The sequence below is a fragment of the Podarcis erhardii genome, assembly GCF_964252035.2.
Source record: "Podarcis erhardii genome assembly, chromosome: 15".
Taxonomy (NCBI): domain Eukaryota; kingdom Metazoa; phylum Chordata; class Lepidosauria; order Squamata; family Lacertidae; genus Podarcis; species Podarcis erhardii.
The window spans coordinates 39,018,714-39,041,201 of record NC_138505.1 but is presented as its reverse complement, the minus strand read 5'-3'; the positions used below and the strand labels follow the sequence as shown (position 1 = coordinate 39,041,201).

The 22,488-nt window shown below is 44.3% G+C and overlaps 2 long non-coding RNA genes across 3 annotated transcripts in view; one reads left to right on the top strand and one right to left on the bottom strand.

Annotated features, from left to right (window-relative positions):
• Positions 1 to 1,248: 1,248 nt before the first annotated feature.
• Positions 1,249 to 2,344, bottom strand: LOC309330580. The gene is made up of 2 exons (XR_014151488.1): positions 2,239 to 2,344; positions 1,249 to 2,171 (listed from the first exon to the last, which is right to left on the bottom strand). It is a non-coding gene; the product is annotated as an uncharacterized lncRNA (long non-coding RNA).
• A 5,274-nt stretch (positions 2,345 to 7,618) lies between these two features.
• Positions 7,619 to 22,488, top strand: part of LOC309330578 — a 32,554-nt gene continuing 17,684 nt past the window's right edge. For both annotated transcript variants that reach the window (XR_014151485.1, XR_014151486.1), the window contains exon 1: positions 7,619 to 7,746. This is a non-coding gene — a long non-coding RNA (uncharacterized lncRNA). The remainder of the gene's footprint in view (positions 7,747 to 22,488) is intronic.

Below are 22,488 nucleotides of genomic sequence, written 5' to 3'. Positions count from 1 at the left end.
TCCTGCTTCTGCCCTTGTTGTTTAGTCTTTTAGTCGTGTCCGACTCTTCTTTTTTTTTTTTTAAAAAAAATAATATTTATTACCTTTTCCAACAATTTAAACACTACAAAGAATAAAAACCATACACTACAATACAATACAATACAAAAAAACAACTATACATTACACTAACAAAACACTAACATTAAACTAACAAAACAAAACAAACAAAATTTAAAACACATCAAATAATTTCAATATCTTATCTTTCATTCCCTTATTTCCGTGACCTCCTCACACCTCCCTTTTTGTATTCCACCTCTATTAATTTTTTCAGCAATTCCTTTCCATCTTCCTCTATTTTTAATCCTATAATTATCTTAACACATTCTAACCTTATTTTCCCTTTAATACTCTATTAATCTATTTATCCTTAATTCCTTATAACATTTCTACTAAAGCCATATAACTTCATTCCAACTTTTTTCTAACATTCATTAATTTTACAGTATTTCCGTAAATAGTCTTTAAACTTTTTCCAGTCTTCTTCCACCGACTCTTTTCCCTGGTCTCGGATTCTGCCAGTCATTTCCGCCAATTCCATGTAGTCCATCAACTTCATCTGCCATTCTTCCCGGGTGCGTGTCCGACTCTTCATGACCCCATGGACCAGAGCACGCCAGGCACTCCTGTCTTCCACTGCCTCCTGCAGTTTGGTCAAACTCATGCTGGTAGCTTCGAGAACACTGTCCAACCATCTCATCCTCTGTCATCCCCTTCTCCTTGTGCCCTCCATCTTTCCCAACATCAGGATCTTTTCCAGGGGGTCTTCTCATGAGGTGGCCAAAGTATTTGAGCCTCAGCTTCAGGATCTGTCCTTCCAGTGAGCACTCAGGGCTGATTTCCTTAAGAATGGATAGGTTTGTTCTTCTTGCAGTCCATGGGACTCTCAAGAGTCTCCTCCAGCACCATAATTCAAAAGCATCAATTCTTCGGCGATCAACCTTCTTAATTCTTCGGCCTTTATGGTCCAACTCTCACTTCCATACATCATTACTGGGAAAACCATAGCTTTAACTATATGGACCTTTGTTGGCAAGGTGATGTCTCTGCTTCTGCCCTACCAGTCTGAATGGGTAGCAGCCACCATTCAGCAACACTGAGTTTATGAACCACATTTTTTTCTTTTAAGCCACATGGAATGAAAACGCAGAGATGTGTTGTGGTTGACGTCTTTTTCAACAAACGTGGAGCTAATAATAATAATAATAATAATAATAATAATTTTTTATTTATACCCCGCCCTCCCCAGCCAAGGCCGGGCTCAGAGCGGCTTACAAGCAATAATAAAAACAAGATGAATGATTACAACTTAAAAACAAAAATAAAATACAACATTAAAATAATGGAACATTAAAATATTAAAATATAGCCTCATCGCAGGAGGAGAAGGAAAAGAAAAAAGAAAGAGAGGGAGGGAGGGAATCAAATTGGCTCCAAGCCAAAGGCCAGGCGAAACAACTCTGTCTTACAGGCCCTGCGGAAAGAAATCAGATCCTGCAGGGCCCTGGTCTCATGAGGCAGAGTGTTCCACCAGGCCGGAGCCAGAGTTGAAAAGGCCCTGGCTCTGGTTGAAGCCAATCTAACTTCCTTAGGGCCTGGGACCACTAGGGTGTTGTTATTTATGGACCTTCAGGCTCTCCGTGGGACATACCAGGAGAGGCGGTCCCGTAGGTACGAGGGTCCTAGGCCGTGAAGGGCTTTAAAGGTCAAAAGCAGCACCTTAAATCTGACCCTGTACTCCACCGGGAGCCAGTGCAGCTTGAAAAGCACTGGGTGAATATGCTCCCATGGCAGAGACCCCGTGAGGAGCCTCGCTGCAGCATTCTGTACCCGCTGGAGTTTCTGGGACAGCTTCAAGGGCAGCCCCGCGTAGAGCGAATTACAGTAGTCAAGCCTGGAGATGACCGTTGCATGGATCACTGTGGCCAGGTCGGGGCGGGAAAGGTAAGGGACCAACTGCTGGATGTGGCGAAGGTGGAAAAATGTCACCTTGGCTGTTGCTGTAACTTGCGCCTCCATGGAAAGGGAGGCGTCAAGGATTACACCCAAACTCTTAATGGAAGGCAGTGGCACTAATTGGGCCCCTGCAAGAGAAGGGAGTTGGTCCCTCATCCCCATGCCATCCCGACCTAGCCATAGGACCTCTGTCTTTGAAGGATTTAGTTTCAATCGGCTCCCACGAAACCATCCCGCCACAGCTTCCAAGCATCTGGTCAGTGTGTTCGGGGTCGAGTCGGTGTGGCCATCCATCAGCAGATAGAGCTGAGTGTCATCAGCATATTGGTGACAGCCCAGCCCAAAGCTCCGGATAATATGGGCAAGGGGGCGCATAAAGATGTTAAAAAGCATCAGGGAGAGAATTGCGCCCTGCGGGACTTCCGGGTTAGCGCGATCTGGAAATGGCGGATTTCCTCCGAGCTGCGGAGGGAATCGGCTTCATCGAGGACGGGTCTTGCCGCGCCGGCGACGCGGGGACCCTTAGAAACCGCAGGCGCTGAAGCCTGCGGACGGGAAGACTCGGTGGGCGCCTTAAGCACCCCCCCTGACCCTCGAAAAAGGGTACGGAGGGCGGTGTGGCGCTGAGAGTCGATCGACACCTCGGTGGAGCGGAGCCGCGAGCCACGACCGGAGAGCGCTGACTTTCTCCCTGGAAATTTGGACTGAAAGAATTAACCCGTGAGTAAATGGAATTTGGCTTTAAGAAATTTTTCCTTTGAATTGGAGACGATCGGAGGGTGTGCTAAAAGGGAGTCCGCACCCCCCCTAACTACGGACAATTTTAAAGCAAAGCTCAGAGAACTAAGGCGGAAAAGATATACTTATACATTATAAAAGAAACTTCTTCCACGATTTAACAAAGGAAGTGTTGTGCTGGAGAGTGAGGAGAAAACCTTTTTTTTTTTTCTCTTTTTTTTCTTTTTTTTGCGAAACCCCCCCTCCCCCCGGGACCAGGGAGAATCCCGTGTTTAAGTCTGGTGCAGAAAAACAAGCTGTCAAAAGAACTGTTAAATGGACAGATTGAAAATTTGTTAACTGATATCTCTCTGAACTAAAAGTTAAATTGTAACAAAGTGGTTGGAGACTCGATAGAAAGAAATAAAAAAGATTTGGACTGTTGGAAAAAGTTTACAAAGTAACCAGAATCCCTCTAGGGGGATTCCAAAGCTACTACAATGGCGGCAGATGGAAAACTACAGGCAGAGATAAACAGGATGTTTTATCTTGTGGGAATACTGCAAGAGCAGAGTCTGAGTATGAACAAACAATTAATGACCTTGACTTCAGGAACAAGCAACTCTGCTGAAAGCATGAAGGAACTGACAGGAAAGGAATCTGCAGCCGAAACAGAAAAGATACATCAAGAATTGGAGGAAAGAGAGCAAGGAGAGGAGAAAGAACAATTGAAATATACCAACAAAAAGTCCATAATGGTGGAACGCAAGGGAAAAGACTATTGGATTATCTGGATTACAACACTGCAAAAGATGTTAAGGATGAAGGAGGGGGCCCCTGAAGTATCTGCAACACAGGAACTTGAAGGATATAAGAAATATGATTGGGGCTATCCTTTTGATTATGAAAGACTGGTTGACCTTTGGCAGCAGTTCCTACCAAGCATCTATGAGGGAAGAAAAACCGGAGTGATGAAGAATGGATTCTTTCGAGATTTGAGGACCGATATAAGAGACTTCCAACAGAATCGACGGAGAGGAACTGAAAGGGACTTAAAGGCTCTCGACGTGAGGAATCCGGGCTGAAAATGATGGTTGATTTTTATTTGAAAAGGGATCAGAACCTGGGAAGGGGGGAGGGGGAAATATCTTTATTATTGCTATTTAGTTACAGAAGGGTAAGAACGATGATAAATTTTGGGTTGGGTGAATAGGGTCTATATTTAAAAATGGGAAATCGAGGGAAGGGAATCTACGCCGACCTTAGGGAAAAATTTAAATGTTTATAAGAACTGGGGACAAGAGAAATCGGGCTAATTATGAAGAGATATATTTAAAAATATCAATTATAGGTTAAGAAGAAGAAACTAAAATTTGCTGAACGAATTATGGGAATAGGGATGTATGAAGAGGGGGTGGGGGGGAGTCCGGGGAACAAGGTTAAGAAAATAAGGTGTTGTGATGATATTTGTTTTGTTTTTGTTGTAACTTTTGTGTCTGTGTTTTGTAACGTGTGTTTGTCTCTAAAAAATGTGAAAACCCAATAAAAATTATTATTATAAAAAAAAAATTTAAAAAAAATTAAAAAAAAAAGAGAATTGCGCCCTGCGGCACACCAAGGAGTGGCGCGATGACATTTCCCTCCCTAGTGCCACCCTCTGTCCCCGACCAGAGATAAAAGAGCACAACCAGTTACGGGCTATGCCCTGTATCCCCACGTCTGCGAGGTGGTGGTCCAGAAGATCATGATCAACCATGTCAAAGGCTGCTGACAAATGTAAAAGGATCAGCAGTCCTGACCCGCCTCTATCCAGTTGTCTACGGAGATCATCTGTTAGGGCAACCAGAGCCGTCTCGGTCCCAAAACCAGGACGGAAACCGGACTGAAATGGATCTAATGCTGATGTTTCCTCCAGAAACCTACCAAGCTGTTCAGCAACCGCTCTCTCAATTACCTTACCCAGGTATGGAAGATTTGAAACTGGGCGGTAATTGGATAGGTCTGAGGGATCTAATGAAGTTTTCTTTAAGAGTGGACCCACCACTGTGTAGCAAATCCTCATTTCTAAGGTTGCCTCGAACCATCTGGCGTGCCCAGTCCCGAGACAGTTTGCTCTTTGCAAGAGTCCCAGCGCCCACAGAGGCCCGGTTGTCTCTGGTGATGCCCTGTCAATGGATTCCTTTGAGGACGCTTCACTGTCATAACTCTTGCGTGAGCACAAAAGAGGTTGCCAGCCTGGTCCGTGAAGTCAGTGGTGGGTCTGCAGTAATGATGGCAGGGCAAGAAGGAGGGCAGAAAAATCAGCAGTTGAGTGAACCAAAGGACTGTTTGGCTGCAGGCCTGGTCCTCCAATGTGGGCAGCAGCTGAACTTTAACAGCCTTCCTTTCTCTCAACATCATCGCTCCCCCATCTTTATTTTCTTGCAATGTTCTCTCTGTTTGGCTCCCCCCTCCTTTTCTTTGGAGAGGAGTGGTGATTAGGAGAAAAGGCAACTGAGAAAAGATAATATCAGTTTCCTATCACAATCACTGGCTATGCTCATAGGATGTGGATTCCAGTAATGCCCAGAGTACGAATTTCCCTATGGGCTTGCTTCGCAAGACGAAAATGTATTGCAAGTTCCTGCGGGGTTTTTTCCCTCCCCCCCCTTTTCCTAAGCCCTAAGCCGCTTATCAGCTGATCCGCTAAAAGCCGCTAAACCGCTAATAGCGCTAATCCGCTAAGCTGTCAATGGGCTTGCTTCGCAAGACGAAAAAACCGCTATACGAAGAGCCTCACGGAACGGATTAATTTCGTCTTGCGAGGCACCACTGTATTCAGCTGCCCAGTGGGAATCTCACCTGAGGTATTCTAAGATTCTTTAAGAGGTTCCTGCAAGTTCCTGCGGGGTTTTTTCCCTCCCCCCCCTTTTCCTAAGCCCTAAGCCTCTTATCAGCTGATCCGCTAAAAGCCGCTAAACCGCTAATAGCGCTAATCCGCTAAGCTGTCAATGGGCTTGCTTCGCAAGACGAAAAAACCACTATACGAAGAGCCTCACGGAACGGATTAATTTCGTCTTGCGAGGCACCACTGTATTCAGCTGCCCAGTGGGAATCTCACCTGAGGTATTCTAAGATTCTTTAAGAGGAATCAGGTTAAGCATCAAAGAAGCTCCTACTTCCAGTTCCTGCTTGTATGGCTTGGCATTCAGTTATGAATAATTTACTTTATGAACCTGATTCTGTTTTTAAAGTCTGCCTTTATTGCTATTACTAATAAAGGCAGCATTTTATGTAAACCACTTAAAAAAAAAAATTAAGCAGTATCTAAATCTTGATGGATGAATAAATACCGTATTGGCGTGAATATAAGCTGCACCCGAATATAAGCTACACCTTTAAAATTAGGGGGGGAAGAAAGAAAGAAAAAATACCCGAATATAAGCCGCTCCCTTCCTCGCTGCTCCTGGCTGCATACTGGGGGGGGGGGGGAGAGGGACGCTGTGTTGCTGGCAGCCTTTCCCCTCCCTCGCTCTCTCCCTTGGGGGGAGAGGACAGGGAACTATGCGCGGGGCAGCCACTGCTTTGTTGCGCTCCTGGCAACTTTAACTTTTCATGGTTAGAATTTAGGGGGGAAGTGTGGCTTATATTCAGGCAAATATGGTGAATGCCCTCTCTTCTATGAGTGGATTTCATATGACCAGCAAATTATATTTGTATTCTGCCCAGCCAGTCAAGTTCATTGTGTGGTTTGCATAAGTAGTTGGGGTCTAAGCTGGGAACCGCAGCTTAAGTGACCAGAATTACTTCTTACTGTGAATACATCTTATTTTAGTCTTGTTTCATAAAATAATCAACTTTTTCCTCCTAGGAGCTCATACATGATTTCCTTTCTCCCTTTGCCCCACAATATCTTCTCCTCTTAACAAACTTGTGAGCTAACTTAGGCTGAGAGATAGTGAGTGGCCACCTAGTAATCTTTAAGTCTGAGTGGGATCTCTTCAGGCCTAACCAGACTTTTCAGTGTGATGAGCATTTACCAACCCAAATCCTGCGGAAAGCCATCTAATTCAGATCTTAATTTTATCCTGACTTGTTTTTAAGAGGTGATTTAATTATTGTTTGATTTTATGTCAATGTTTATATTTGATGTGAGCCACCCTTGGCTGGGGAGGGCGGGATACAAATAAAAGTTTATTATTATTATTTATTATCTCTTCAGCCCTAACCATACTCTCTACTCCACGCCAATTAAGAATATAAAAGCCTCATCCGCACTATACATTTAAAGTGGTACTATCCCGCTTTAAACAGTCAGGGCTTCTTCCCCCAAAGAATCCTGGGAACTGCAGTTAGTTAAGATTGCTGAGACCATCCGTTTCCTCTGTACGGAGGAAAATGTTGAGAAAACTAGACCAAGCTGGGTGTGCCTGCCATTGGCTCTGGCGCCATCTAGTGTTGGGCTCCCTGCCTTCTGCCCTACCAGGCTTATGGAGTGCCAGCTGCCCCTGCAAGCCATCATGGCCTGGCTTGATAATGGGCACATGTTTACTGTTCCCTGCCCTGGGGGTGGGGGCACGAATAAGTCTAAGCCAACATTTCCTTTGTCTCTTCAGTGGAAGCTTTTGAGGAGGTTTTGGACAGCCTCTGCGTCCCTCAGTACGGTGGTACCTCGGGTTACAGATGCTTCAGATTACAGACGCTTCAGGTTACAGACTCCACTAACCCAGAAATAGTGCCTCAGGTTAAGAACTTTGCGTCAGGATGAGAACAGAAATTGTGCGGCAGCAATGGGAGGCTCCATTAGCTAAAGTGGTACCTCAGGTTAAGAACAGTATCAGGTTAAGAACGGACCTCCAGAACGAATTAAGTTCTTAACCCGAGGTACCACTGTACAACAAAGACGGCGAAGACAGGGTAATCCTTTTCCTAGAGATGGCCACCAACCAGGACTTCAGCCCAGATTTGGTGAAACGCATCAGGGAAGCGATCCGTGTCGCACTCTCTGCCTGACATGTTCCCAGCCTCATTCTGGAAACTGAAGGCATTCCGGTATGTCAGCACAATCCTTTTTTCTTACTTCTTACTGCTGCTATATGTTTGTTTTTTTTCATTTTCACCTTGGAATAGTAATTAAGGAGCACTTGTCATCTCTCTTCAAAGCCCACACATGCCTGGAAATTTTAGCCTCATCTTTTTTTAATTAAAAAAAGTGGAGTGGAGTTTTATAAATAGTTTGTCCATGTTGCTTGGCAACTTGTGTGTGCCTTTCTTCCTGAAGAAGCCTTCTCCTCTTTCTCCTCCTTTTTTTTTAAACAACAAAAAAAGAGAGTCCCCTAATAAACACCTCTATTTGGTTTATAAATATACATGCGTCCTGTTGATATACTGAGAACTCTTGGGCGTTGTTGATAATTATAAAATGAGATGATTGCCTTTCTGGTGTGCCAAAAAGCTGCTCCCCACAAAAAGCATTTCGGATAGTTCTGTTCTCTAAAAAGATAGGTTTTTGATTTGTTTTGCAAGAAGTCTCTCAAAAAAACAAAAAATAAAACCCGAAATATCTTGCAAAGCTTGTGACCAAATGTTTTTCAAAACTGAAGGAGCACAGAGACAAGTAAGGCCCGTGAATAAAGTTTTGATTTGCTTCTGACACTCATGTGCAGGAACATAGGAAGCTGTCAGATCAAGCTCAGTGTTCTCCACACAGACTGGCAGCTTCTCTCCAGGGTTTCAGGCAGGGAGTCTCTCCCAGCTCTACCTAGAGAAGCCGAGAATTGAACCCGGGACCTTCTGCATGCAAGGTGGATGCCGTACCCTTGAGCTACGACCCTTCCAGTGATAGCCTTGTTCTCCATAGTAAAGGTAAAGGGACCCCTGACCGTTAGGTCCAGTCGCGGACGACTCTGGGGTTGCGGTGCTCATCTCGCTTTATTGGCCGAGGGAGCCGGCGTACAGCTTCCGGGTCATGTGGCCAGCAGGACTAAGCCGCTTCTGGTGAACCAGAGCAGCGCACGGAAACGCCATTTACCTTCCTGCCAGAGCGGTACCTATTTATTTGCACTTTGATGTGCTTTTGAACTGCTAGGTTGGCAGGAGCAGGGACCGAGCAACAGGAGCTCACCTCATTGCGGGGATTCGAACCGCCGACCTTCTGATTGGCAAGTCCTAGTCTCTATGGATTGGCAAGTCCTAGGCTCTATGGCCCACAGCGCCACCCACATCCCTTGTTCTCCATGACTTTGTCCAATTTCCTTTTCAAGCTATCACTGCCTCCCGTGGAAAATTATGCACTTTATGACAAAGTTCTTCTCTTGTCAGTCCTAAATCTCCTAAAATTCAGCTTCATTGGAAGGCCCAGAAGCTGTGTACGCGTGAGGGAGTCCAAAGAAGTGATGAAATTGTTATGACAGAAATAAGATTGTTTATTATGTGTGCAAATATTTAAAAACCTTAATAAATATTTATATAAAAAAAAAAACAAGCTGTGTACGCGCTACACCTTTTAAACCAGATTCAAAACACTTCCCCCCCCCCAAGAATTGGCAGAGAGTTAAAATTCTCACCAATCCTTAACTAATTACGGGATCCAGAATTCTTTGATGGGGAAAATGTGTTTTAATGGTACAGTGGTGCCCCACAAGACGAACGCCTCGCAAGACAGAAAACCCGCTAGACAAAAGGGTTTTCCGTTTTGGAGGCGCTTCGCAAAACGAATTTCCCTATGGGCTTGCTTCGCAAGACGAAAATGTCTTGCGAGTTCCTGCGGGGTTTTTTCCCTCCCCCCCTTTTCCTAAGCCCTAGGCCGCTTATCAGCTGATCCGCTGATAAGCCGCTTATCAGCTGATCCACTAAAAGCCGCTAAACCGCTAATAGCGCTAATCCGCTAAGCTGTCAATGGGCTTGCTTCGCAAGACGAAAAAACCGCTACACGAAGAGCCTCACGGAACGGATTAATTTCGTCTTGCGAGGCACCACTGTATAGGGTGTATACCTGCCTCCCTGAAAAGCAGCAGCGTAAGGCCCAGTGTAATGAAAGAGGAAGAAGAGCAGTATTGGACAGACTTTAAAAATTCTCTCATATATGACTTCTCTCATATATGACTTCTCTCATATATATATTTAATGTGTGTAAGAGAGGCAGGGATTTCACACATGGCTGAATCTCCCTGCCTTTCCCAACCTGTTGCATTTGGGAAGTTGTTGGACTGCAACTTGCCTTCCAATTGGCCCGTGGAGTAAGTTTGTTCATTTATAGAAGCATTTAATATACTGCCATATCATTAAAGATACTGGTGTACAACATATGAAACACCATTCAAAAGCAATAGAAATAGGTAGATGTTGGACTTCCGGGTTAGCGCGAACGGCTAATGGCGGATTCCCTCCGAGTTCCGGAGGGAATCGGCTCTGCTGAAGACGGGTCTTGCCATGCCGGCGACACGGGGACCCTCAGAAACCGCAGGCGCGGATGCCTGCGGACTTGGTGACTCGGTGGGCACCTTAAGCGCCCTCCCCGACCCACGAAGAGCCTTTTTAAAGGCTACGGAGAGGGTACGGAGAGTGGCGTGGTGCTGAGAGTAGACCGCTACTTCAGTGGAGCGAAGCCGCAAGCCATGGCCGGAGAGCGCTGACTTTCTTCCCAAAATTTGGACTGGATAATAAAGGACCCGTGAGTAGTGGAATTTGGACTTTAAAAATTTTTTATCCTGTGAATTCGGCACGATCGGGGGATGTGTTAAAGGGAAGTCCGCACCCCCTCTACTTATAGACGATTTAAAGCAAGGAACGGAGAATTAAGGCGGAATGAATACTGTTTTGATGATTTAAAAGTTTTTCACAAATTCGATAGAAGAAGATTTTGTGCTGGAGAGAAAGGGAGGAACTTTGGAACTTTGTGTGTAACCCCCCCCAAAAACCCGGGAGTGTCCTATTTGGGTGCCGGAGGAAGAAGTGAAAGGAGTTTGACAGCTGTCAAAGAAGCTGTCAAACGGGCGGACAAAGTAAAGAATTTTGTTATTTAACAACTCTTTGAATTAAAGGTGATACATTTGAACTGAGGCGAGTGGAAACAAAGTATTGATAATAACAAAGTAACAGATTATTGGAAAAGGACTACTAAATAACTGAAAGCCCCCTAGGGGGAATTAGTGACATTACAATGGCTGCAGAGGGAAAATTACTGGCGGAGATAGAAAAAATGTTCTTTCTCGTGGGAATCCTGCAAGAGCAGAGTATGGCTCTGAGTAAAGTATTTATGACCTTGAATTCTGAAACAAACAACTCTGCTGAATGCACAAAGGAGACACATGATAAAGACTCTGCAGCTGAGCAGGAAGAGATGCCTTTGGAATTGACAGAGAAGAAAGAAGGAGTTCAGACACTACAAGTGGAAAATATCAACCAGGAATCTACATTGTTGGAGTATGAGCAAGAAGACCTTTGGATTACAAATCTGCGAAAGATGAGAAAGAAGAAGAGGGAAGTCCCTGGAGTACTTGGAATATTAAAACTAAAAAGAATAAAGCAACATGATTGGGACTTTCCTCTTGAGTATGGAAAACTGGATGGTTCTTCGCAGCAAACACTTTTTAACATTCTGGATGAAAGAAAATATGATGTGACTCTGACTGAACTCCTTCGGGGTCCTAGGACCAACAAAGAGGACTACCAATATAGTTGGCAGAGAGGAACTGACAGAGAATCAGACGCCTCGGACGTGAGGAATCCGGGCTAAGAACTATTTTTTGTTTGTTTTTTGGACATTTGTTTGGGAAGGGACAGAAACCGGGGCGGGGGGGGGGAGAGAGAATAGAATTATAAAATGTTATGATTTGTTTTATTTGGTCAATGTGACCTATAATTAATATAATAAAGGGAAAATTTGTGGAAGGGAAGTTAGATCGACCTTAAAAAAAAAAGAAATTAATGATTATAAGAGAATTGGATAAGTTGAATATAGATAAACAAAAAGAATTAAATTTTTAAAAGCAATATGAATATGTTTAAGAGGTTAGGTAAGAACTTGCTGAATTAATTATTGGAATTGGGATGTAAGAGGAGGGGGTGGGGGGAAGTCAATGAAAGTGGTAAAGAAAATTAGGGTATGTAATTGTATTTGTGTGTTTTTGTTTTTGTGTGTGTGTTTGTTGTTATAAAATGTAAAAACCCAATAAAAATTATTTAAAAAAAAAAGAAAGAAATAGGTAGATGTTGAGTGTGATAGAAAGAGTGCATTCTCAGTGGTGATAGTAGCAGCATTCCAAAAAACCCAAACCTCTTTTTAAGATTACTTTTGGACTACTCTTTCCATCAGAACAAAAGTTGGCATCTTGAATATTTTGTTGGCACAGAAATGGCCACAGGTACAGAATAACCAACTGTCCAAGCAAAGGTTAAAGTTCAGAGCTGAAAATGCAGGGAAATTACTTTCCTCTTCAGTCAAAATCAGGCACTAGAAATTTGGGGCCAAGGGTGCTGACCTAACAACCTGCCATGTTGGATATATTGTTGAGGTATGGTTGTAAGAGTTAGGTGACCCCGTGGGAAATAGACATTGTTTTGAGGGGAGAATTGGACCTTTGGGGATTCAGGGCTACAACCGACAGGTGTGTAGGGGAATCCCTGAAAGGATAAATTAGCAATCTACCCCTCCAGTCGCTCGGGAGTCTAATAAAACAGTACTTCTTTACTTTGTAAAAGTTAAAAGTTGCAAGCCAGTTCAGGAACAGTTATATAACAATTAATGGGAAAAGTAAACAACACTTTGCAATGACCCAACTTGAAACTCCTTCTAGTTCCCTGGCAACTGGAGGTTTGATGACTAAATGAATAATGTCGGTTAACTGTTGCCAGTTTAATAACAGTTTCTGTCACAGGACTTTTCAGTCTCTCAGAGCCTCCACTCTCCTTTCTTCTCTACAATCTCTTTCCTTCTTCCCTTTTCTTCAGCTTCTCCACGCTGCTTCTTCTCCTAGTCCAGGCAGGGGGGTGTTTTTTGTAGTCTGGGGGCCACATTCCCTTCTGGATAGCCTTCTGAGGGCCATGGGCTGGTGGTGGGTGGGGCCAGAGACAAAAGTGGGTGGAGCAACAAACGAGCAAATGTTGCCCCTGTACAGTAGGCCGGTTTCTCCACACACTCAAAGCACCCTTCCCTGTCCTCCACGTAGGCGATTCTCTCCATTCCATGCCCACCACACATTCAGATGCCCCTGGAAGCAGGCAATGTATCGCCCTTGCAGAAGGAAAAGAGGTTTCATCACAGAGCCTTGAGAAGGGGGGCAAAAGTGAGGGGGCACAATAAACTGGGCTGCTGTCCCCCTTACAGAGATCAAATCTGCAACCTTGACATTATCAGCACCACACTGTAACCAACCGAGCAAGGTGCTTTTCATTGTGGATTCAGGATGATTTGTCAGGGTGGTTATACATGATTCTGCTTTCAATAACGCTGGCACCTGCAAAAGTCTTGGGGCAGGCGTGTGGCTTTCTTTCCAATCAGTGCGTGTCCTATAATTTCCTCCTGAAATCCTGTAACTTTTCAGAGCGTACATATTCGGGGGTTGCTTTTTTTTTTGGTGTGTCCTGCTGTTGTTGCCTCTCCAGACCCCAGTAACACTGCAGCAGTATCACAGAACAACTAATAAAATGGAATGATTTGCAGATGCTCCCGCATAAATCCAGCACTCGTGCATTATTTTTGCTGCACAGCACACCCACAAAAACCACCAGTCTGGAAAAGCCCTCATATTGCAAATAAAGACACCATAAGTCCATGTAGGGTTGTGGTCTAGATGAGGTGAGATAACTTTGCATGTGATGGCAGTTGTGGGCAGTTCTACTGCTCAGAAAAAGAGGGGCAGATTCAGTTTCGACAATGTCACTTCTATATTTTCTTTCTAATTTATGCATGTAATGCTCTGCAGGTTTTGTTGGAAGTTGATCAATGCCATTTTATTATGAAATCAATAAAATATTGTAAAAAGAGAGAGATGCTGAGTACACACTGGTCCATGCAAACGGTATTCCTGCCTGGTGTCATCTCACCTGCACCTCCACAAACCTGCCCATGGTTAAAGTTCTTCCAAAGCCTTGGACCCCCAATCCCTTCTCCAGCATTCTTAAACATAACTGTGTACAGTGGTACCTCGGGTTAATAACTTAATTCATTCTGGAGGTCCGTTCTTAACTTGAAACTGTTCTTAACCTGAGGTACCACTTTAGCTAATGGGGCCTCCTGCTGCCGCTGCACCTCCGCCATGTGATTTCTGTTCTCATCCTGAAGTAAAGTTCTTAACCTGAGATACTATTTCTCGGTTAGTGGAGTTTGTAACCTGAAGGGTCTGTAACCTGAAGCATCTGTAACCCGAGGTACCACTGTACATGTATTCATTAAAACGTCATCATATATTCTTTAATTCGTGCAAAATTGCTGGTGTTCACAAAGCACTGTAAAGTGGTACCTCAGGTTACAGATGCTTCAGGTTACTGACGCTTCAGGTTACAGACTCAGCTAACCCAGAAATAGTACCTCGGGTTAAGAACTTTGCTTCAGGATGAGAACAGAAATCACGCAGCAGCAGCGGGAGGCCCCATTAGCTAAAGTGGTACCTCAAGTTAAGAACAGTATCAGGTTAAGAATGGACCTCCAGAACGAATTAAGTTCTTAACCCAAGGTACCACTGTAATCTTTATTAATAAGCAAATACGGAATAGTACATTAATTAATGCCAGCTGGTTCAGAGAGACGCCAGTTAACTGAGGAAGTATACTAAGACTTATCCAAAGTGGGTTTCTTTTTAAAGTCTTGTTTTTTAACAAATGCATGGCAGATCGCCTCCCCCTTTTTAAAAAGAATCGGTGGTAGCAGATGGGATTTAATCTCTTGTTCGTGTTTCCTGCATAGTGTGGCAGCCTAGTCTTTTAATGCACAAATACAAAAATGATAGATGATGGTGCTTCAAATACCCACAGGTGAACTGAGAATTGCGGAAGAATACATAGACATGTGTAGCACATTTAAATCGGATATGCACCCAGAGAGGTTTTTAAAGGCAAACGATTTCTGAATACAAACTCATGGTCATAAAGTGCATTATTTTTATTCATTAAATAAACTACCACTTAACTGAACTTAAATTTTTAAATTAACAACTAAACTTTACTTTAAAATGTTACAATCTTTTTTCTGTAGCAATAACCAGGTGTATACAAAGATACAGTCAATTTTCATTATCTTTACCAGATAAAGAGTTAGTGCACATCTTTATGTCCTGGAGAATGAGAGATCGCTCAGCAGGTGTGAGCAAAAGTTGGTGAGTGGAGCTCACAGAGGCAGAGCCATGAGACAGAGGCAGGAAGAAGCTGCAGATCCAGTCCAGTATTTTTATTCAGTCTCGAACCCACACTTTTAATCTCCCCACCTCTACCCCCCATCCCTGTGAGCCATGGCAGCTGAGGGAGCAGGGCTTCCACCCCATACTCTCTCCTCCTTGCCATCATCCACATTTCCTGTAAAACATTAGTGTATGAGCACACCTGGCATATCGTGTGCACACAGCTGTGGAAGAATTTAATCTTCAGTGTCGCACACCCTGCAACATTTCTCCAATGAAAATAGGGATGACCTAGCCCATCATCGGGACTCAGGTGGCGCTGTGGGTTAAACCACAGAGCCCAGGACTTGCCGATCAGAAGGTCGGTGGTTCGAATCCCCACGACGAAGTGAGCTCATGTTGCTCGGTCCCTGCTCCTGCCAACCTTACAGTTCGAAAGCACGTTAAAGTGTAAGTAGATAAATAGGTACTGCTCCGGTGGGAAGGTAAACGGCGTTTCTGTGCACTGCTCTGGTTTCACCAGAAGCGGCTTAGTCTTGCTGGCCACGTGACCCAGAAGCTGTATGCCGGCTCCCTTGGCCAATAAAGCGAGATGAGCACTGCAAACCTAGAGTTGGCCACGACTGGACCTAATGGTCAGGGGTCTCTTTACCTTTATTCCATCATCATCATCATCATCATCATCATCATCATCATCATCATCATCATCATCATCTTTATACCCCACCCATCTGACTGGGTTGCCCCAGCCACTCTGGGCTGCTTCCAGCACATATAAAAACATACTAAAACATTAAACATTAAAAAATCTTCCCTATACAAGGCTGCCTTTAGATGTCTTCTAAAGTTACTTATCTCCTTGGCTCAAGGGGTTGCACAACTCCATACCCTTCAACATTTCTCCAATGAAAATAAGGACGTCCTCAGGAAAAGTGGGACGTTGCAGGATCAATTCAGAAACCAGGACAGCTTCTGTAAATCCGGGACTGTTCCTGGAAAACAGGGACACTTGGAGGATCTGGTGTTGCCCTGGTGCAGAGGGTTCTGGTGAGCATAGAGATTTTGCCACTGCCTCAGTGACTTCCAGGTTAGAGTACTATCTGTAGAGGCTGGTCCATTATGATATTTCTTTCTGCTCTGCTTCCAGAAAGGCCGTTTCCATCCTCTCCTCTGTCCTCCAAAACTCTATGGAGTCTGGGGTTATAGCTGAAGTCACTTTTGACCTGGGTATTTTATTATCAGACATCCTCTTATCACCCAGTTGTGATGTTCTTGGGGTCCCCTGCAAGGCCTGTCTCTGGGTGGTCCCTGAGGCAACGGAGGCTGGTGAATTAGGGCAAGGGTGGTACTGCCCCACCAACCTTAGTCTACTCTCAGCTAGTCCCTACCTGCCTGCCTTCTTACAGCTAGTCCAGCTGGTGGTACTGTACTGCCTATCATCTTCCTCCTCCTTAGTCTCAAGTTGCACAGGTAGGACTCTGCAGGAAGGAGGATGGGGACAAAATTAGAATTAGTGCGCTCTGCTTGTTATTGGTTCTGGCACCTACTGTTTGGGCTCCTTGCCTTCTGTGCTACCATCTCAGTAGGCACCGGCCAACATTGACTGGCTCTCTGCGGGCCAGAATTGTGAATTTGTTCAAAATGATTGGAGCAACAACTTGGAGTGCTAATATACAATTCTCTCCAGCAGGTGTCTTCCTTTAGATGTGGGATCTAAAATTTGCTTTTAGGCATACTACTGTTTTGTGCAGAACCATTACCATTAGTTTTCACCCTAAGCAGCCTTGCTTTTGATATAGAAGAAGAAGAGTTTGGATTTGATATCCCGCTTTATCACTACCTGAAGGTAGTGGGGCTGAGAGGCTTCAGAGAAGTGTGACTGGCCCAAGGTCACCCAGCAGCTGCATGTGGAGGAGCAGAGACGCGAACCCGGTTCACCAGATTACGAGTCCACCGCTCTTAACCACTACACCACACTGGCTCTACAGCAGGTTGTGCTTACACAAGTGGTACAAGACTGAAATTTGAGGCTGTTATTATACGTCTGGAAGAATTCTGGACCTCTGATATTCAGTGGCAAAGTTGCGGAAGGAGGAGGGTAATTTTCAAGGGGAAAGCAGTGAGAGGAAAGATGGTGCTGAGATTTCCTCATCTGCTTCTCCTATAACTCAAGTTCCCACATAAGTGATTGAAGACAAGCAAGTGTGACAATCTGGCTCCAAGCAAGTTTCTACCGTGTTCCTCTCTCTGCTGTCCAACATTCTTCTGTTCATATTCTCGGACGCCTTGATGCTTGCAGGACCCTCCTCGGGGCATCCTCCCTCCACAGGGGGGGCAGGGTTACCCACGCAACCCCCTTGGCTGCAACCAGGCACCCCACCAGATCTAGGTGCCACCACCCTCCACGACTATCTCCATGCTACAAAGTTAATAGTGGTTTTCTTTTCCCAGTCAACCTTGGGAACTGTAGTTCCATAGTAGTCTTACTAGATTGCCAGCCCACTTGCCACACTACAATTCCCAGCATTCTTTGAAGCCATGATACTTAAACCGGCGTAAGGCAGATGGAAAGTTTGTGGTGTAGCTATCCTAACCACTGCACTTCCAAGTATAGGTTCTCAACATTAGGGATTAGGAGCTTGTTTAACACACACACACATACGATTCTAAAGCTAACTCCTGTGTCCAGCTTCACATTCTTTGCTCGTGTGGAATAATGGAATATACATACCATTGATCATAACTGTGTGTTGTGTGAATGGGATGGGACCTGTTAGTTGCAGTAAGATTGTAAGTCAGGAAAGGGGAATCTCTGTGGCCATTCAGATGTTGACCTGCCCTTCCCATCTACCCTAACCATTGGCCATGCTAGCTGGAGCTGATGGGAGCTCCACAGATTGAGGGCCACAGTTTCCCCACCCCTAACTTAAGTCAGCCAAGCACCCTTTGACAGCAGCAAGGGCCCCCTTACAGTAACCTGTTTGCTGGCCTGCTTACTTTCCTTTGTTGCAAAGATGTGGGGGCTTCTGAATAGTGATTTCAATGTGATAGGGGGCTGCACTCTCCTGCCTTTTTAAGACAGAACAACGAGGAAGCTATAGAAACTTAGATTTATTGCGGCTAAAAAGAAAGAAAAAGGAAACGAAATTGTATGCAGATTTGCACAGCGCTGGAGCCGTGCTCTGGCACGACACAGTGGCTACTGAGATTTGGAAGCCTTCAGATTTCTGCCTTTCTGGGACGTGGGGGCCTCGTTTAGATTCCAATCATGAGACCGTCAACAGCAGTAGAAGCAGCTCACTAGGCACACTCTGTGTGCAGATGGAAGAAGCTGGATACGCAATGCAGCCTCTAGGAATTATGTTAGGCAGCCCAGTGGTGAACCTCTGATGGAATATTTTTTGCCTATCCACATATGAATGTCGTTAAGCAACAGATGTCTGTGCAATTTCTCATCGTTACTCCTGATGCTCAGACAAAGTCTCCCTCTCCGACTCACAGAGAACAACGGCCAGTCGGAGGCATTTCTAAAGTTTGGCCTTTAGAGAAGGCAGAATTAACAGAATTACCCACCTTTTCATTGTATACCTAGCATATTAGTGCTTCATTTTATCTTTATTTTTAATCGCAGGGTGGAGCTGTAATAAACCACGATTGGGAGTTGCGTTTGGAGGGGTGGGAAGAGGAGATTGCTTGCGGTTGCTGAAGGTCATGGTGAGAGGAGGAGCTGAAGGAAGAACGGAATGGTGGGAGGTGGTGAGAATTTAGGGTGCGGGAAGAAGAGAAGGAATTATCTGGCAGGAGAGGGAAGAGGCTGAAAGGTAGCACTGGTGACTGGTAGGGAGGAAGGCAGGGAGGCAAACAGTAGGGGGAGCCAGAGCAACAACAGGACAGACACACCTTCTTGCTGCTTAGTTCTAGAAGAGCAATACACACAGGTTTTCGCATGTGCCTTGTGATCTTCAATGAATCCATGCATGAGAGCTTTGTGGAGTTTTGTTGAATGCTACCCAGATTGAGAGAGAAGTCTCAGGACAGAATACTTACCCTACCCACCAAAAAATCCTGGGGACTATAGGACTTAAGGATGCTGAGAGATGTTAGGAGTGCTTTAACAGCCAACCTATCTTCTCAGGGAACTCGGGGAGTGTGGAGGGTGGGGTCTCCTAATGACTCTCATCCACTGTAACAAACTACAGCTTCCAGGATTCTTTGCGGAGGGGGAGCCATGACTTTAGGTGTACAAGTGTAGACGAGGCATTATTACTTCCTATTCTCTGGAACGCCTTGCCTGTTGTTGTTAGGCAGGCACCTTCCAGTCTACTGTTTTCAGCACCTGTAATTCCCCGCCTTCCTGCTTCTTAGGCAAGCCTAACAAGCCACACAATCTTATGTGCATGTTAAGTTGTGGGTGAACATATCAGACAACACAGCGATTCTTCAAACAGCTCTTCTTTATTCACAGGCCAGAACAGAACTGAACTGAAAGGTTCAGCCAGCCTGCTTATCTAAAGCTCCACTAGAATGCAACAGTAACCATTTTCTGTAACTATCCAATCACTGAACGTTACTTTCAATCCCTTATTTGCATATGTGGACCTGAGTGAAAACTATCTGCAGTATCCTCCTGCTGGCCCAGGGTAAGAATGAAGTTTACGGCATGTAATGCCTTAAGAGAAAATATTATGAAAATGATCTATAGGTGGTACATGACCCCAGTCAAGCTTGCAAAAATTTATCACCTGCCTGATAACAAATGCTGGAAATGTAAAGAAACTGAGGGAACATTCTTTCACCTTTGGTGGACATGCCCAAAGGTTAAGGCTTTCTGGGAAATGATCTATAATGAACTAAAAAAGGTATTTAAACATACCTTTCCTAAGAAACCAGAGGCCTTCCTTCTGGGCATTGTCGGCCAATTGGTGCCAAAGAAAGATAGAACACTCTTTATGTATGCAACAACCGCAGCAAGAATACTCATCGCAAAGTATTGGAAGACACAAGATTTGCCCACTCTGGAAGAATGGCAGATGCAAGTGATAGACTATATGGAATTGGCAGAAATGACTGGCAGAATCCGAGACCTGGGAGAAGAGTCGGTGGAAGAGGACTGGAAGAAGTTCAAAGAATATCTCCAAAAACATTGTAAAATGTTTGAATGTTAAAATGATGTTGGATATAAAGATAATATGGCATCAGTGACATAGTAAAAAGAAATATGCAAAAATGTTTTAAGAAAAAAGGGTAAGACCAGAGTAAAATTATGTCGAAACTAAACAAATGATATAAGGGATTAAGTTATAAAGAACATGTGATAAACGGATTTAAAAGGAAAGGAAAACCGAAGACATAATAGATTGAAATGTATAATATTGAATAAGATTGGAAAGAGGGTAAGGAATTGCTGAACTTGATTGTGTAAAGGGGAATACAGATAAGGGAGATGTGAGGAAGTCAGGAAAGAGGGTTATAAAGACAGTAAGCAAAAAACTAGATTTTTATTTTTTCTCTGTTTTTTTTTCTTCTTTCTGATTACTTTTACTTTTTTTCGTTTTTGGATTGTGCTGTTTTTGATTGTCTTTCTTTTTTGTTTTGTCTGATTGTGATACTTGTTTTATTATGCAAAATCTTAATAAATATTTTATATATATATAAAAAAAGAACGTCAGTACATTACAGTGCATTTGTTTTAAAACTGTATCAACATTTTGATAAAGGTGCTGCCAGTCTTTGGTTGCAGCAGACCAATACAGTTTACTTTTTTGGCAATAAATAAGTTTGCCTACCTCTTTGAATTAAAAATACTCGCCTTGGAACCCTGAGGTGTGGCGTACCTCCCCCTGCTTCCCACCAGCCCTAGGGCGATACACATTTATTATTTCATTTATTCAATTTATATACCTCTGTTTATTCAAAGATCCCAGGCTAGCATACAACATCAAGAATGTAATTTATGCAGCATAATAATAAAAACACAACACACAGCATAACAATAAAATAATCATAATAATGGGACATAGATTACTTAATTGCCGAAGCCCTGGGTAAAGAGGAGTGTTTTTGCCTGGCGGCGTGTTTGACTCCAACCTTGTTTGTAAGGAAGTTCTGCCTTCTGGACATGTATAAAGCAACAGGCAGGCACAAGATTCCTGTGCTCTGTGTTTACTGCAAGCTATAGTTTGATATATGACATTTTGTGAATTAATAGAAGGCTGCAGTGAGCCCAAAGTGAGCTTCTGGGGCCAGTTTAATCTGCCCAGCACAAACAGACAGGGAGAGTCTTTAAGTGACCTGAATGTTTGAGAACTCCAAATCTATTTTGTGCTTCGTTGGCTCTGAAGGTTCTGTCTCTGTCATGGAACGATTTCGCGGCTCTGCTGGGGTGTAGCAGGGACACGGAAGAGGAGGAGGCCTGCAAGCAAACTTTAAATGCATCTGGGACGTGGGGGAATTATCATCTAGCGGAGAGAATGTTGGAAAGCAGCTCAGAAAGACCGTAAACGTGTTAGATGGATATCGTCTTCCAAAGTGTTGACGAAAGGCATTATTTAGTTCCACTAGGGAGAAATGGGTGGGTTGGCACAGAACATTGGAAGCTGCCTTATACGGAGTCAGACCACTGGCTCACCTAGCTCAGTGTTGTCTATACTGACCTGTAGCAACTCTCATGGTTTTAAGCGGGGCTGTTTCTCAGCCTTAGCCGGGCACGTCCAGGATTTAACCTGAAACCATTTGTGTGCAAAGCAGGGGGTCTCTTGCTGAGGCATGGTCTGTTGCCTAAAAAATAAAGTAAGATTCTACTCCTCATGGTTCTGTAGCCTTTTTAGCCTCAAGAAATGTAGCCTTTTAAGCCTCGGGTGAGAAGAGCTTTGCGCCCGGGAGAGGGAAATGGGAGTCAACAGACACTCAAGGAATAGTTTCAGAGAAAAAGCTTTATTTCTACCATCCGGCTGGTAGAAGGAGCCAGTGTGATAGATTCACAAAACAAGCACGAGTTCACAGTCATTTGCACAGAGCATATATTCCCCTCCAGTTCCCTCCCCTTTCTCCTCCTCTTCAAGAGTCCTGCCCCAAGAGTTCCCCTGAGCATGAACAGAAAGCTCCTGTCTTGGGACTCTTTTGGACTCTTGCCAGGAAAGGGGGATGAGAAGCCAAAGGGGGGTCGAGGAGCCTTGCAGTTCAGCATGTTCAAGATGTGTTACAACCGAATGAGATAAGACTCAGTTCTCAGGCTTGCTCTGACATTAGCTTTTTGAAGCTTCCTCATACTGATAAAAGTAACTGTTTGCCTATGCATCTTGTGAGAAAACAGAGGAAAACTTTAGCTGTGGATTTTTAGAAGAGAGAAAGGAATTTTGGACAGTTTTGAGGCCTGGTTGGGGGGGGGGGTGACTTCGGGCCTAGGTGGGGTCACCTGTCCTCACCTCCTTCAGTTCTCAATAAAGAGCAATTAAACAGG